Source organism: Neoarius graeffei, chromosome 15, assembly GCF_027579695.1.
Source record: "Neoarius graeffei isolate fNeoGra1 chromosome 15, fNeoGra1.pri, whole genome shotgun sequence".
Classification (NCBI taxonomy): domain Eukaryota; kingdom Metazoa; phylum Chordata; class Actinopteri; order Siluriformes; family Ariidae; genus Neoarius; species Neoarius graeffei.
The window spans coordinates 18464155-18482229 of record NC_083583.1 but is presented as its reverse complement, the minus strand read 5'-3'; the positions used below and the strand labels follow the sequence as shown (position 1 = coordinate 18482229).

Sequence of the window (18075 nt, the reverse complement as noted above, 5' to 3'; positions counted from 1 at the left end):
TTGTCAGTGGAAACAGAAAACACTGGCCCCGAACCAGCCCTGGAACTGCTTTGGTGGAAAAGGGGCATCAGACAGCACTACGAAACGGTGAGCTCACTATATAGTCTGTAGTGAGTGACATCGGACACAGGGTATGTGTGATTTTGCAAACTCTACCCACAGAAATGTGTTTCACTGTAAAATGGCTTTTGTGGTGAAACTCATTTCACAGCTGTGCCATAGATGACATGTTTAATACAATCGGATAAAAACAATTAGACGTAGCCTTGGTAGTGCTGTGTTGAGACTAGAAATGTAATGCGGTATAGTTACACGCTGTTAATTTAACTTTTCTGTTAAAGCAAACGTTTACAATGGACTTGAAAACAATAATGTACTTGACAAGGAAATAAAAACTCTCGTGTGTAAAAGTCTACCTTTAGAACCAATGATAGGAGATGGGTTCTAATACTTTAGAACCCTGCTTGACAAATACAGTGGTACTTGAAAGTTTGTGAACCCTTTATAATTTTCTATATTTCTGCATAAATATGACCTAAAACATCATCAGATTTTCACACAAGTCCTAAAAGTAGATAAAGAGAACTCAGTTAAACAAATGAGACAAAAATATTATACTTGGTCATTTATTTATTGAGGAAAATGATCCAATATTACATATCTGTGAGGGGCAAAAGTATGTGAACCTTTGCGTTCAGTATCTGGTGTGACCCCCTTGTGCAGCAATAACTGCAACTAAACGTTTCAGTCCTGCACACCGGCTTGGAGGAATTTTAGCCCATTCCTCCGTACAGAACAGCTTCAACTCTGGGATGTTGGTGGGTTTCCTCACATGAACTGCTCGCTTCAGGTCCTTCCACAACATTTCGATTGGATTAAGGTCAGGACTTTGACTTGGCCATTCCAAAACATTAACTTTATTCTTCTTTAACCATTCTTTGGTAGAATGACTTGTGTGCTTCGGGTCGTTGTCTTGCTGCATGACCCACCTTCTCTTGAGATTTCGTTCATGGACAGATGTCCTGACATTTTCCTTTAGAATTCACTGGTATAATTCAGAATTCATTGTTCCATCAATGATGGCAAGCCGTCCTGGCCCAGATGCAGCAAAACAGGTCCAAACCGTGATACCACCACCACCACGTTTCACAGATGGGATAAGATTCTTATGCTGGAATGCAGTGTGTTGCTTTCTCCAAACATAACAAATAAAATAAATATGAGATATGAGACATATGAGATCCTCAAGAAAGACCCCACAGAGGACAAAAACTAAAAGCTTTACTGAAGCCTTTATTGGAAGCCAACAAAATTGAAAAACAGGCATACAACAATTTAATACCCACAGCCAGCATAACCCCCCAGATCTATGGTACACCAAAAATACATAAACCAGGAGCACCGTTACATCCGATTGTGGACAGCATCGGATCAGTCACTTACAACCTGTCTAAAGCGCTTGCGGAGATAATCAAACCACTATTGGGTCAAACAGAACAACATCGCAAAAATTCAAAACAACTAGCAGAACAACTCAGTAAAATAAAAGTGGAGAAGGACGAAATATTAATATCACACGTCGTTGTCTCCCTATTCACAAAAACCCCGGTGGAAGCTACACTGAAAATCGTACAACAGCGCCTCAAAACAGACAAGACTCTCAAGAAACGCACACAGTTATCAGTAGAAGACATCAGTCAACTGCTCAATTTCATTGCCACATCCACATACTTCCAGTTCCGCGGAACAATATACAGGCAGAAGGAGGGGTTTGCGATGGGGGACCCACTCTCCGCCATAATGTGCGGCTTCTTCATGGAACACCTTGAAAGAGAGGCTATTACATCTGCCCCAGAAGAATGCAGACCCACATTATGGAGGAGGTATGTAGATGACATCCTGGAGAAAGTGAAAGTCGGACGCACCCAACAATTGACAGATTACCTCAACTCTATAGACGACACCGGCAACATAAAATTCACGCACGAAGAGGAAACAGAAAAATCAATAGCGTTTTTGGACATAAAAATTCACTATACAGATGACGGAGACATCAAAATAACAATCTACAGAAAACCGACACACGCTGATCAATATCTGCTCTGGATGTCCAAACACCCCATCGCACACAAACTGTCAGTTGTCAGAACACTCTACGAACGTGCATCAATCATAACCGATCCCACAGAACGCGCAACAGAAGAACAACACATACGGCAAGCTCTGATCACATGTCCGTATCCACCATGGGCCATACACAAAGGCGCACAACAAGTGAAAACAAAAGAAAAGACGCAGGAAAAAGGAAGAAAACAGACAACCCAAAAACAGGAAAGTAAAGCAGCAGTGACTCTACTGTATGTCAGAGGAGTTACAGAACAAATCCAAAGAGCCATGAAAAAACACAACATCCAAACACCCGTGAAACCACACACCAAACTACGACAGCTACTAGTTCACCCTAGGGACAAAATCAACCAACACAATAAACGTAATGTCATATATGAAATACCATGCCAGTAATGCAATATAACCTACGCTGGGGAGACAGGAAGGAGTTTTAGTACACGAAAAAAGGAACATAAAAAGGAATGTGAAAAAGAAACAGAACAGAGACAAACAAGAGCAATAAAAGAAAAAGCTATGCAAGAGAACCTGAAATCAGCAATAACGGACCACTGCAGAAGGGAAAATCATATAATGGATTGGGACAATGCTCAGATCATACAGCAAGAGAACAACAGATACCATCGTTGGATCAAGGAGTCAATAGAAATCAGAAAGCGTAGCCCAAGAACAATAAACAGGGATGAGGGGGCATACATGCTCTCCCACACCTGGAGCGCCGTCCTGAGGGGGCAACACTGACAGCGGGAGGTGTGACCGACCTGTCAATATTGACAGGGAGGTCACACCTCCGTAACATCAGCTGATTATAAAGGCACGTCACACACCAATATCCGGGTGACCCTCTGATGAAGACGGAAGTTACACCGTCGAAACATGTCAGGTAAAGGTAAAAAGCTTTTACATGTCTGAAACAAAAGAAAACTAATTATTTGATTTAAGAAGAAGACATAATGAACGTTATATATTTATTTCCAAACATAACACTTCTCATTTAAACCAAAAAGTTCTATTTTGGTCTCATCCATCCACAAAACATTTTTCCAATAGCCGTCTGGCTTGTCCACGTGATCTTTAGCAAACTGCAGACGAGCAGCAATGTTCTTTTTGGAGAGCAGTGGCTTTCTCCTTGCAACCCTGCCATGCACACCATTGTTGTTCAGTGTTCTCCTGATGGTGGACTCATGAACATTAACATTAGCCAATGTGAGAGAGGCCTTCAGTTGCTTAGAAGTTACCCTGGGGTCCTTTGTGACCTCGCTAACTATTACACACCTTGCTCTTGGAGTGATCTTTGTTGGTTGACCACTCCTTGGGAGGGTAACAATGGTCTTGAATTTCTTCCATTTGTACACAATCTGTCTGACTGTGAATTGGTGGAGTCCAAACTCTTTACAGATGTTTTTGTAGCATTTTCCATCTTGATGAGCATCAACAACGCTTTTTCTGAGGTCCTCAGAAATCTCCTTTGTTTGTACCATGATACACTCACAATCAGGTGTGAGGTGCCCACTCACACCTGATTGTCATCCCATTGATTGAAAACACCTGACTCTAATTTCACCTTCCAATTAACTGCTAATCCTAGAGGGTCACATACTTTTGCCACTCACAGATATGTAATATTGGATCATTTTCCTCAATAAATAAATGACCAAGTATAATATTTTCGTCTCATTTGTTTAACTGGGTTCTCTTTATCTACTTTTAGGACTTGTGTGAAAATCTGATGATGTTTTAGGTCATATTTTTGCAGAAATATAGAAAATTCTAAAGGGTTCACAAACTTTCAAGCACCGCTGTACTAAAAGCGCATAAGGTCATGATCCTAAGCCTTAGTAGCTTAAAAAATCAATACCGATGAAAAAGAGTGGTATAAACAAAGAACACATTTGAATAAGATATAAAAGAAACTCTGGGTGTTGCTTTAAGCCAAGGACCTTCTGGATACACATCAAACTCTCCTAACCAGATAAAAGTCTCGTTGATGTTGCGGTTGTTCTATCAGGTTCTATCCCTGATAATGGCCCACTGTATAATGTTCACCGTATGAATTAAATAGTGGGTGTGTTCCATGCAAACTCTTCGTTGCTTATCAAAGCCATTGCTTGACTATAGATGACGCACAACATATTATTGTTGTATGTCATCATTGTTGTTTTCTATGTCGGCTGTCGGATACATTCATCTTACCTGTACACCTGCTCATTCATGTAATCACGTAAAACATCCCATCACCGTGGTCACTTCTTTATCCTTTATCATGAACTGTGGAGTTTCAGTGAACCTGTCCTCAGTGTTGCCTCAGATTCCTGTTTTTTGCTGATAGGAGTCTTCTGCTGTTGTAGGATATCCTCAAGGTTTGACAAATTGTGATTTCTGAGATGCTTTTCTGCTCACCATGGTTGTAAAGAGTGATTATTTGAGTTACCGTGGCCTTTCTGTCAACTCAGACCAGTCTGGGCATTCTCCTTTAAAGTTTCTGGTTGATAGGTGTCCCCCCCCCCCGAAAATCAGTACTTACTGATTAAGATCTATACAGTGGTTTAAAACTGAAACCTATCTGCTGTCTCTTAAGGCCAATTTATGCTGACAACCCAGTCCTCGCAGATAGCGTCGCAGACAGTGTCTGCGTAGCCCCCCCACCTTCGCAGACGCTCTGCGCGCACCTCCCAAAAATTGTGACCACCGCAGAAGCCTCGCAGACAGCGTCGCAGACAAGAGGGCTCTGATTGGTCCACTCTGCATCCGCTGTACACGCACTTCCGCTTCCCTACTTTCCCGGTTTGGTTTGTTTTCACGACCGGCATTTTTAAAAACACGAGCGAAGATGGAGCAGCATGAAGAGCGGTTGATTGAGGAAGTACGTACATCTATACGACTCCAGTTCTAGTCATTATTAAAAAAAAAAGTTCTAGTCATTATAAGTAACCGGAGGATAAACACTCCACTAACCACACCCACCAACTACTCCTAGCGACTTCGCGCCCCCTTGCGTTGTGCCGGTGAATAACATTGCGCACGCCTATTACTCCCCCCTCAACGATAAATTACAACTGTCTGCGAAAAGCTATCTGCGAAAGCCTTGTCGCAAGAGCATGCAGAGGCCTTTAAGCCCGGCGCACACGGGCAACTTTTTGTCGCACACGTATTGCAATTTTTGGATGCAAGTTCCCCCTCTCAGGTAGCCGAGTGTGCGCGTTATCTGCGACCAGTGGGCGATTTGGGGAGGGGATACAAGTCAAGTAGAAATCACGTGACTACTTCACAGGCAGGGATTGGCTTAACCTTTGGAGGCGATGGCTTCGTTATTGCAAAGACACGCACATGCAGCGATATCTCTGCAACAAGTCAGCAACTGGCAATTTTTTGTCGTAGAATATCAAGCAGACTCGAGGCTTAGTCCTTCCCTCAACGCACGAGGATTCTGGTCTCCGAATGGAGGCGTGGGTTCGAATCCCACTTCTGACATGAGTATCTTTTCGTGGGCAGCACGGTGGTGTAGCGGTTAGCACGGTCGCCTCACAGCAAGAAGGTTTGAACCCAGCGGCCGGCGAGGGCCTTTCTGTGCGGAGTTTGCATGTTCTCCCCGTGTCTGCATGGGTTTCCTCCGGGTGCTCCGGTTTCCCCCACAGTCCAATTAGGTTAACGTGGGGCGGCCTTGGGCTGAAGTGCCCTTGAGCAAGGTACTTAACCCCGACTGCTCCCCGGACGCTCTAGTGTGGCTGCCCACTGCTCTGGGTGTGTGCGTGTGTTTACTGCTTCAGATGGGTTAAATGCAGAGGATGAAAATCAAGCATGTTTGATACCTCCGATATGTCATAAGCAACAAAAAAACGGCCATCGCAAACATTTGCACGCAAAGGAATTTTTCACTTGCATCAAAAAGTTGTACAACCAAGCAACCAAAAATCTCCCACATACACCAGGTTTTAAGTATACTATCTTTCAACTTTTATCATAAATTCTTGTCCTGTAGTACAAACAAAACTAAAAAGAGAAGAAAGAAGAAACAGTATATATTTTGAGACATACCATATCTGTTATTCAAACGTGTTTTGAAAAGGTCCTTAGAAGTAAAGAACCCTGCTAGACAAATACTAAAAGAGCATATCTTTTAAATTTTGTATCAGGCTCATGTAAGTGGTCATTGTTCTGTCAGGTCACTATGTTGATGGTGACTACGTGTCAGTCCTCTGTGGGTGTGTCATATGCAGATTTTGCAGACTCCACCCACAGAAGTGTGTGCCTGTTTGTTGTTGTCCTCATAGTTGAGGGTCGATGATCCAGGAAGCTATCAACTAGCTTCCCTGAATTATCTTGGGTGATTATAGCACACCAGAGCCTCATCTGGTGGTGGGTAAATATACGCACCTATGGGCAATTTAGGGTAGCCAAATCAACCTAACCCACATGTCTTTGGACTGTGGGGAAACCTACATGGACATGGGGAGAACATGCAAGCTCCACTCATACCCCTTTTCCACCAAATCAGTTCCAGGGATGGTTCGGAGCCAGTGCTGGTGCTGGTTCACAACTCGTTCAACTCGCGAGCCAGCTGAGAACCAGTTTGCTTTTCCATCGCTCGCGGTGCTAAGCGGAGCCACGTCATTACGTCTCTGTATACGTCAGTTACGTCGCTGTATACGTCATTACGTCGCTGTATACGTCAGTTACGTCACTGTATACGGAAGTTACGGCGCTACGTTTACATAAACCTTGGCGCGAATATCAAAGCAAAAACAACACGGAAGAAGCAGCAGCGGCAACAATAATAATAATGGATGACTTCGCGTTTGTACAGCTGCTGCTTCTTGTCGCTTAAAAATGGCGATCTTTCATGGTCTTGTTATTGTTGTTGGTCTTAACAACTCCGCTCCCCCGCTGACGTAAGCGGTTCTTTCCTCTGGCCCAGCAGAGAGTTGGTGCTAGCCTGGAACCGGTTTTTCTGGCCCCAGAGCCAGTTCTTTGTCAGTGGAAACAGAAAACCCGGTTCCAAACTAAGCACTGGCCCCGAACCAGCCCTGGAACTGCTTTGGTGGAAAAGGGGCAACAGAAAGGCCCCTGTTGGGCACTGGGTTTGAACCCAGAATGCTTTTGATGTGGGGTGATATAGCTAACCATTATACCACTATACTACCCCCAGAAACCTGCATTATGTTAAAATTCATTGATAGATGTTTGAGTTCTTGTTATAAAAAGCTCTAGACTACAAAACTTATATGAAAAGCAAAAAAAAAAAAACCCTTATATTCTTCTTTTTTTTTTTACATATTGAATCTATTATTAATACAAGTTGTGAGGGGTCCTTAATGATAAAGGACCCTACTAGACAAATACTAAAAGAGCATATTCTCACAATTCTAGGTTGAGCACATGTAAGTGGTCATTGTTCTGTCAGGTTGCTACGTTGATGGTGGCTATATATCAGTCCTCTGTGGGTGTGTCATATGCAGATTTTTCAGACTCCACCCACAGAAATGTGTATCACAGTAAAATAACGTTTGTCCTGAAACTCAGTAATAATTCATTGACGTGCCATAGACAGTGCTGTAGTCGAGTCACTAAACCACGAGTCCAAGTCCAGTCTCCAGTGTTCAAAGTTTAATATAAAATAGGAGAATTACATTGATCTTGCTCCTGAATTTACCTGTGATATGCACTTTAAAGTCAACTAAAACACAGTTCACTTCTGAAACCACGAGTACTGTGTATTAAGTGAGATTAGGAATATAGTACCATGTAGCTATATAACATTAAACATTAAACACTTACAATGGATTTGCAAAGAGACAAAAGCTTATATATATATATAAAAAGTTTGTTTTTAGAACTAACAATATAATATGCATGCCAAAACTTTAGAACGCTACTTAACAAAGACTAAAAGCACAAATTTTTTCTTGTATAGATTAACACTTGTGTAAGAGGTAATTGTTCTACCAGGTTGTTGCGTTGATGGTGACTTTGTGACTGTGGGTGTGTCCTATGCAAATTTGACCAACCTCCGCCCATAGGAAGGTGTTCAACAGGAAAAAGGACTTTTAGGAAATAACAGCTTCCATTGAGTGCATCAAGGTCATTAAAACAGGGTTATTTAGAAAAAAAAAAGCCATAGCGTAAACTTTGAGGTAAAAAATTTTCTCTGAAAAATTTAAACCATGGGACCCAGATACAAGCAGCATTTATTTATTTATTTATTTATTTAAAATTGCTGTAGTGTACAAAATGGGGAAAATTTCAGTAAAGTACATTTATTTTAAAGACAAATTTGAGGTATGCTTATTTATGGTTCTCTAAAAAAAAATCATTATAAAGACATCTTTGACTTGTGTTATAAAAGAAATCTTCTTCCATGTGACCAGGCTCCACATATATTTTTATTTTAGCTGATATTTGTGTTGTGTCTTTTTCTCTCACTTTCAATAGCCACTTTTGGTCATGGTCCTGGTGAATCCAGAGGCCGTCCAGGACTGCATGAGGTGGGATGCCAGTCCATATCACTGTGTTAAAGACACAAGTCCATCCATCCATCATCTATAGCCGCTTTATCCTGTCCTACAGGTTTGCAGGCAAGCTGGAGCCTATCCCAGCTGACTACGGGCGAAAGGCGGGGTACACCCTGGACAAGTCGCCAGGTCATTACAGGGCTGACACATATGGCCCTTTTCCACTACCCTTTTTCAGCTCGCTTCAGCTCACTTCAGCCCGACACGGCTCGCGTTTCGACTATCTAAGAACAGCACGACTCAGCTCGCTTCAGCCCTGCTCAGCCCCCAAAACTCGCACGGTTTTGGAGTAGGGCTGAAGTGAGCCAAACCAAGCTGAGTGAGGCTAGGGGCGTGAGGAGACACTCCCCTGTGCACTGATTGGTGAGGAGGAGTGTCCTCACACGCCCACACACGCCCCGCGAGCACGCTGGGATCTGTAAACACCGTAAACCCAGAAGAAGGAGAATTACGAGAATTATGAAGCCTTATGCGCCTCGCCTCATCTATACGCTCTTGCCAGTATCTGTTGGCGTTGTCGGCGACAACAAGCCACAGCACCAAGACCAGCAACACTAACGACTCCATGTCCTCCATGTTTATTGTTTACTCTCCGGGTTGTGAGACTACCGCTTAAAAGGTCACTGATATCACTGTTTGTGCCGCCTAACGACATCACCTGACGTCCACCCACTTTCGCTAACTCCACCCAATGTGTCCACCCACTTCCAGCCAGCACGGTTCAGCGCGGTTGTAGTCGAAATGCAACTCCAACAGCCCCACTCAGCTCGACTCAGCCCAACTCAGCACGGCACGGCTCAGCCCAACTCAGCCGCGTTGGTAGTGGAAAAGCGGCATTAGAGTCACCAGTTAACCTAACCTGCATGTCTTTGGACTGTGGGGGAAACCGGAGCAGACACGGGGAGAACATGCGAACTCGAACCCAAGACCTTCTTGCTGTGAGGCTACAGTGCTAACCACTACACCACCATGCCGCCCAAGACACAAGTCAAAGATGCTTTATGTACAAATATGTTTTTTTTTTTTTCGGGTTCGGTTGAAAGGTGCAGCTTAGATGGGTTTTATTAAGCCAGGTCTCGGATTTTCTATTTTACTTTCCACAAGCTGTTTTGGCTTCTTGTATTTTTTATTTTTGCCTATTTTGCTGAAATGGACATGAAATTGTTTTGACCCGTGGCTGATTTACAGCTGTAATTCTCATAGTGTCCAAAAACCTCTATGAAATTCTCTATTATAGATTTTCTTAGTGGTGATGATGCTTGGTACCAAGAGGCTCAAATGGAGGCATGTCCTGGCACCCTGGAGGAGATGTAGGAAGTGTTAAAATAAGAAACGTGACACTCTCTCTCTCTCTCTCTCTCTCTCTCTCTCTCTCCCACCTTCCATATGTGCTTTGCAGTGACATCACTAACATCGCTGATATCACCGTCAGTCTGGGGGTTTAATTATAGTCTTTATGTGCTTTGTATAAAAATATAATGGTAGTCTTGCTGTCTCTCTCTCATGCACCCCCCACACTTGAACACCTCCCTCATGATCCAGACTCCTGCCAAACCACACCCTCACCTGCTACAGAGTAGTTATAGGGTGGACCAGGAGTAATAGCGCCTTCAAAGATATAACATTAAAATGCACATGAAGAATACTATATTTAGATGCAAAAAAACCTCTTTTTGCTCGACAAAAACTTTTCTTTGTGGTTCGTAAAGCTGCTAAAACCCTTAATTTGAGTAACAAGTTGCCCAATAAAGGATATCTATAAGGGGTCATCCATAATTTTCATCATTATCATGAGTCTACAAAGAGTAGACTTTTGAGCAACCCCTCTCCCTCCCCCCAAAAGTGTACATTAGCGGACAAAAAAATGATGATGGATCTACGTGGAATAGGAATTCAAAATAAAACCATGTCTTGTATTACTTTTTATTAAAATCGGATGACAGGACAATACAAAGATTCACAAGAGAAGAAAAGAAGACACAAGACGGGTCCAGAAGTTTTCATAGAAAGCAGGCGATTCATTTAACAGTCCCCCCAGGATTCCGCGGGCCTTTTTTGTGATCGTTGCGGGCTAAAATGTCTGATGTTGCGGGGGGTTTCCAAAAAATTGCGATGAAAGTTGCGGTGTTTTTTAGGTTTTTGTTGCGATTACATTGCGGGAGGAAGTGAAAGTTGCGAGAAATTGTTGCGATTTTCTCTTTTTGTGATTAAAATTGAGTGATATGTTAAATATTAAAGTTATTACTGAAAAACTATTGATTAAAAAAACAAAGACACTGAGAAATGGTCCTATAAACATTTTTACCAATATAAAAGATTACCAGGACTACAAAAATGCAGAAAAATAGGCTTTACTTATCCAAATGCACCTGTTGGTTCAAAAGTTAAAGTGCAGAGAACCTCAGCACAACATGAAGTTACCTTAAAATATAATATAAATGCCTCAGCTTTCATGTAAGAAAAAACACTATTAATACTAGTACTGTGTGCAGGCAGTCTCTCCTGAAGACTAAATTAAACAATAATTATAAACTAATAAAATAAATGGCTCAGGCTTCATAGAAGAAAAAAAACCCAATTTGAACAGAATCTCACAGTATGATGCTGAAGCTGCCTAAACAATGGAAAATAAAATACCATTTTGGCAAAAATGTTGGCATCCATTAATTACTTGTATTAAGTAAAAAAAAATGTAAAGTGCACACAGTCCTTCACTGTAAACATAACACACTTTCAGTAACAGAATTTAAGCCTACATAAACACTGACTCGCACATGCTGCTTCTCTTGAACGTATACACGGAAGTAAGCAGCGTTGCCAGATACTGCTGACGTTTTCCAGCCCAAAATATGTTCGAAACCCCCCAACTGGGCGGGAAACTGCCCAATCTGGCAACACTGGAAGTAAGGCGGATGGTAGTTTGTCGACGTCACCTCAAGACGATGCCAACGATTGGTCAAATTTGCTGGAAAATTTCGATGATTTTGGGCGTCTGAAATTTTTGGGCGACTCATCATACCAATCACTACTGTTTGTAAACTGCTAGGACATTTTCATTGAAACTCACCCAGAAGACTCTCAAGACATATTCCAACAAGAGTTGTTCACCAGGTGGCGCCAACTACCATGGATGCGGCTACACAGGGGTCATATCTCCTCTCATCTCATTATCTCTAGCCGCTTTATCCTGTCCTACAGGGTCGCAGGCAAGCTGGAGCCTATCCCAGCTGACTACGGGCGAAAGGCGGGGTACACCCTGGACAAGTCGCCAGGTCATCACAGGGCTGACACATAGACACAGACAACCATTCACACTCACATTCACACCTACGGTCAATTTAGAGTCACCAGTTAACCTAACCTGCATGTCTTTGGACTGTGGGGGAAACCGGAGCACCCGGAGGAAACCCACGCGGACATGGGGAGAACATGCAAACTCCACACAGAAAGGCCCTCGCCGGCCACGGGGCTCGAACCTGGACCTTCTTGCTGTGAGGCGACAGCGCTAACCACTACACCACCGTGCCGCCCAGGGTCATATGCAATTTCACTCCTCCTACAGGATTGATCAGATTTCAAACTCACACAACAACAGTGGCTGGAATGAGCTACAGCCTCATCAAGGCGATTTTAGTTTACTTTCCGAAACAGCAATGCAAAACAATGTGCATTTTTGTCTGTACAAAATTAAAATAACTAAAAAAAACCCCAGAGGTTTAATATTATAAACAAATGTACTACAGGTGGTTAGCGCTGTCGCCTCACATGTTCTCCCCGTGTCCGCGTGGGTTTCCTCCGGGTGCTCCGGTTTCCCCCACAGTCCAAAGACATGCAGGTTAGGTTAACTGGTGACTCTAAATTGAGCGTAGGTGTGAATGTGAGTGTGAATGGTTGTCTGTGTCTGTGTGTCAGCCCTGTGATGACCTGGTGACTTGTCCAGGGTGTACCCCGCCTTTTGCCTGTAGTCAGCTGGGATAGGCTCCAGCTTGCCTGCGACCCTGTAGAACAGGATAAAGCGGCTAGAGATAATGAGATGAGGTATTTAACATGGTGACACCTCACTGCCAGTTTGCTCTTTCCGAAAAAATTATTTTCGGTAGCATCGACAAAATGTTTATCTAGTGCTCAGTTCATTAAAAAAATTTCTAAACTTCTGCAGTTTCGAAATTCTAGCAGTCTGATTTAGGACTTTAATTGTTCTCAGTCTTGCACCAGAATACATTTGTTATCGCTCTGGATTTCTAACCAATCGCATTTATTTCCGAGAAGACGGAACCTTTGAACTATGTTTGAAATTTTTGTTGAGCTTGTAAGCAGCACAGCTGTTTTATTGCACTGGAACATTTCTGCTGCTTTTTACTGCACTTTCTGCATTTAATGAGGTCACGTCCTTCAGAAGAGCCTTATAAAGAATTTAAAACAAAACACGCCTTGGGCTTTTTTTAATTCTTAAATTTGAATATACTATTTGAAAGAATATTGAAATATTTGGGTTGCATGGTGGTGTAGTGGTTAGCGCTGTCGCCTCACAGCAAGAAGGTCCAGGTTCGAGCCCCGTGGTTGGCGAGGGCCTTTCTGTGCGGAGTTTGCATGTTCTCCCCGTGTCCGCGTGGGTTTCCTCCGGGTGCTCCGGTTTCCCCCACAGTCCAAAGACATGCAGGTTAGGTTAACTGGTGACTCTAAATTGAGCGTAGGTGTGAATGTGAGTGTGAATGGTTGTCTGTGTCTATGTGTCAGCCCTGTGATGACCTGGCGACTTGTCCAGGGTGTACCCCGCCTTTCGCCCGTAGTCAGCTGGGATAGGCTCCAGCTTGCCTGCGACCCTGTAGAACAGGATAAAGCGGCTAGAAATGATGAGATGAGATTGAAATATTTGACCCTGAATCGATGTGTGTATTCATTCCGTTTCAGAGGTCTACATTCTCTCCTCTCTGGAGCTTTTTTCCTTCAAAGTGCTGTTTCTTTGTCGTGCCATTGATTCATGTGTAAGTCATGGTTAGTTTGTTTCTGAGAATATAAAAAAAAAAAAAACTTTCCCTGGTCACAGGCTGACTCATTCTCATATGATTACAGGAAGAATTAGGAGACAGTCTGGGCCTTGTGAAGGTCATGACACACACTGAGCTTGTGTATGGTTTTGAGTTAACAGAGCAGATAAACTAAGTTGACCTTTAAACTCGGTCTGTTTTTTCCCTCAGAAACAATTAGATAATGATTCTGTCTTGTTGTATGATAACTGAGTGGGTTTTGGAAAGAACTAAACCAGTGCCTTTTTGAGTCAGTTCATTTCATGACCCTTTGTTAATGGGTGTAGCTTTGTTTATTCCGAGCTGTAAAAGTTAGCCTAGATATGGAATTAATGATTTGATTAAGCTGAATAAAAAGCATATTGATGGAGAATAGGGTATAATGGCCCTGAAAACATGTCGAACACAACACGAATCTTGTATGTGAGAGGTAGTTTGGTTGCTATGTATGGGTGTAACAGTACAGTCTGGCCACTGATTCAGTTCATGATACTGGTTCACGATTCATGAGTCACTTCATTTCTGAGAATATCTTTTACAAAATTTCAATGGAAGAAAATTGATAACTAAAAAAAACGAGTTTTAGATGACTAAAAAAACCCCAAGTTTTTTTAGTTCATTCGGCCATAGGTCAGGCCGGATGAGCTTATGTGATCATGCATTGTCCGTCCACACTTTACAAAAATCGCTACTCCTCCGACAGGATCGATCGGCTTTTAATCAAACTCACATACAAAGTTCCCCAGGTGGGTGTGCATAAAACTTGTCAAGATGGTGGTGCCACCTGTCATATTTATGATTCTATGGGCGTCTGCAATTTTGGGGTGGCTCGTCACATTAAACGCTACTCTTCGTAAACTGCTGGGACGTTTTCATGGAAACTCACCCAGAAGACTCAAAAGACATATTCCAAGAAGGGTTGTTCACCAGGTGGTGCCACCTATCATGGATGAGGCTACAGAGGGGTCAAGTACAATGTTTCACAAAAATCACTACTCCTCCTACAAGAGGGATTAGATTTTGATCAAACTCATATGGAATGTTCCTCAGGTTGGTATGTATAAAAGTCGTCAAGATTGTAGCGCCACCTGTCATATTTAACATTTTTTGGGCGTCTGAAATTTTTGGGCGACTCATCATACCAATCACTACTGTTTGTAAACTGCTAGGACGTTTTCATTGAAACTCACCCAGAAGACTCTAAAGACATATTCCAACAAGAGTTGTTCACCAGGTGGCGCCAACTACCATGGATGCGGCTACACAGAGGTCATATCTCCTCTCATCTCATTGTCTCTAGCTGCTTTATCCTGTCCTACAGGGTCGCAGGCAAGCTGGAGCCTATCCCAGCTGACTACGGGCAAAAGGCGGGGTACACCCTGGACAAGTCGCCAGGTCATCACAGGGCTGACACATAGACACAGACAACCATTCACACTCACATTCACACCTACGCTCAATTTGGAGTCACCAGTTAACCTAACCTGCATGTCTTTGGACTGTGGGGGAAACCGGAGCACCCGGAGGAAACCCACGTGGACACGGGGAGAACATGCAAACTCCGCACAGAAAGGCCCTCGCCGGCCACGGGGCTCGAACCCGGACCTTCTTGCTGTGAGGCGACAGCACTAACCACTACACCACCGTGCCGCCCAGGGTCATATGCAATTTCACAAAAATCGCTACTCCTCCTACAGGATTGATCAGATTTCAAACTCCCACAACAACAGTGGCTGGAATGAGCTACAGCCTCATCGAGGCGATTTTAGTTTAATTTCTGAATCAGCAATGCAAAACAATGTGCATTTTTGTCTGTACAAAATTAAAATAACTAAAAAAAAAAACCCCAGAGGTTTAATATTGTAAACAAATGTACTACAGGTTCGCTGAATCTTAAAAATAAATAAATAAATAAATAAATGGATGTTTTAACAATTGAATACACCCTGAAATATCCCCCCATAACTGGTATGTTTCCATTCCACATAGTTGTGCTGTTAGTCACGATGTTCCGTACTGACCCTATTGTCATCTTGTCAGTATCTAGAGGGGCTTTGACTATGTTTAGACTTGTCTGCTGCCTCTCTATAGGGCTTGTCTAATTCCACACATTCCTGGCCTACATTATGAACTCAGCTCAGAAACTTGGTCATCTCTGAGTTTCCTCTCCAGCAAATATACATTTCACACTTTAGTCACAAAGCAAAGTCAATTTCAGGCTCATCCAAAACCTTAAAAAACAAACAAAAAACAACAACCTGGATTGGTTGGTGGATATCAAACTATGGTCGGTCAAAATTCATTTTAAACATTAAGCCCGTATCTCACTGGGCTGCGACAGCCTGCGACTAGTTGGAGACACAATTGCGATAAAATATGCAAATTAGCGGCAATTTTCACTTGGAATCACACTGAATTGATATTCGCATATTTTACCGCAATTGTTGTGTCTCCAACTAGTCGCAAGCTGTCGCAGCCCGGCTTTCCCTCGGCAGGCAGGGAAGTAGAGGAAGCCTCACGGAAACTGACATGAGAAGGGTTCGCGACGGCTTTGCGACACCAGCGACGCATTTGCGGCTATTTTGAGAGAAATTTTGTCGCACGGATTTTTTGCACATGTTCAACATTTCAGCGGCAAAGGAGCGACACTTTGCGACTCATGCGAGGAAACTGAGAAGCCCCGCGAATGTTTCAAGACACTTTTGAAACTCTCTCGCGAATGACGTTTGCAATTTGTCGCAAGCTGTCGCAGCCCAGTGAGATACTACCCTTAGTTTTGGACCTATAGACCAGTACTGAGAGAGTCTGATAGCTTTTCCACTCACACGTTGCTGGTTCTACACCGTTTTAAAAGGTTCTACGAGTTACAAAACACAAAAGAGCTTGTTTTCAGCTGAAAAAACACTGCTGGTTGGAAAAGCTCTTCGATGGTATCTTGGATGGAAATGTTCTGTTTTAAAGGGTATACTCCGAGAGGGAAAATGTGTTGTAAATAATTTGATCTTCAGCTTTCAAAAGGGCAACTATTTCAGAAAGGGGAAACCCTCAAAGTACCGTTGTATAAGAGTATAATTACCTCCGCCAACTTTGTTGGAGAAGGTGATGCTTTTGCCTCGGTTTGTTACTTGCGAAAATCGGAGATTTCTGCAGGTATGTTGAGCTGTTCCGTTTGTCCGTTTGTTTGTTGGTGCTCTAGCGTCGTCATTTCTTGACCAATCTTCACCAAAATGCACAGGACAACTCACTAGGGTCACACAAAGACATTATTATGGCCCTTTTCCACTACCCTTTTTCAGCTCACTTCAGCCCGACACAGCTTGCGTTTCGACTACCTCAGAGCAGCACGACTCAGCTCGCTTCAGCCCTGCTCAGCACCCAAAACTCGCACGGTTTTGGAGTGGGGCTGAAGTGAGCCAAACCGAGCCGAGTGGGGCTGGGGCGTGAGGAGACACTCCCCTGTGCACTGATTGGTGAGGAGGAGTGTCCTCACATGCCCACACACGCCCCGCGAGCACGCTGGGATCTGTAAACACCGTAAACCCGGAAGAAGAAGAATTACGAGAATTTCTGAAGCCTTATGCGCCTCGCCTCATCTATACGCTCTTGCCAGTATCTGTTGGCGTTGTCGGTGACAACAAGCCACAGCACCAAGACCAGCAACACTAACGACTCCATGTCCTCCATGTTTATTGTTTACTATCCGGGTCGTGAGACTACCGTTTAAAAGGTCACTGATGTCACTGTTTGCGCCGCCTAACAACATCACGTGACGTCCACCCACTTTCGCTAACTCCACCCAATGTGTCCACCCACTTCCAGCCAGCACGGTTCAGCGCGGTTGTAGTCGAAATGCAACTCCAACAGCCCCACTCAGCTCGACTCAGCCCAACTCAGCACCGCACGGCTCAGCCCAACTCAGACGCGTTGGTAGTGGAAAAGCGGCATTCGTTTTTGGTGGGTCAAGGTCACCAAGGTCAAATCTTGCAAAAACACCTAATCGGCTATAACTTCCGTTTCTTTGTGATTTTTGCAAGTGTCGTGCAGCTCCGTACGACTTTTCATTTGTTTGTTTGTTTGTCTGTTCCCAGTGTAACTTAAAAAGTAGTGAACAGATTTTGATGACACGTCAGCCAGGGGCCAAGGAACAGTTGATTAGATTTTGGTGCAAATCCGGATATGTATGTGGATCCATCCATCCATCATCTGTAGCCACTTATCCTGTTCTTCAGGGTCGCAGGCAAGCTGGAGCCTATCCCAACTGACTATGGGCGAGAGGCGGGGTACACCCTGGACAAGTCGCGAGGTCATCGCTGGGCTGACACCGAGACAAACAACCATTCACACCTACGGTCAATTTAGAGCCACCAATTAGCCTAACCTGCTAACAGTCTTTGGACTGTGGGGGAAACCGG

General features: G+C 43.5%; 1 protein-coding gene and 2 non-coding genes across 3 annotated transcripts in view; 1 reads left to right on the top strand and 2 right to left on the bottom strand.

Annotated features, from left to right (window-relative positions):
- The window catches only part of dennd5a (DENN/MADD domain containing 5A), a 158258-nt gene that overhangs the window by 55995 nt on the left and 84188 nt on the right, over positions 1-18075 (top strand). The window lies entirely within an intron of this gene.
- Positions 6190-6246, bottom strand: LOC132899819 (U7 small nuclear RNA). The gene has a single exon (XR_009656722.1). It is a non-coding gene; the product is annotated as a U7 small nuclear RNA (small nuclear RNA).
- Positions 7428-7484, bottom strand: LOC132899817 (U7 small nuclear RNA). The gene has a single exon (XR_009656720.1). It is a non-coding gene; the product is annotated as a U7 small nuclear RNA (small nuclear RNA).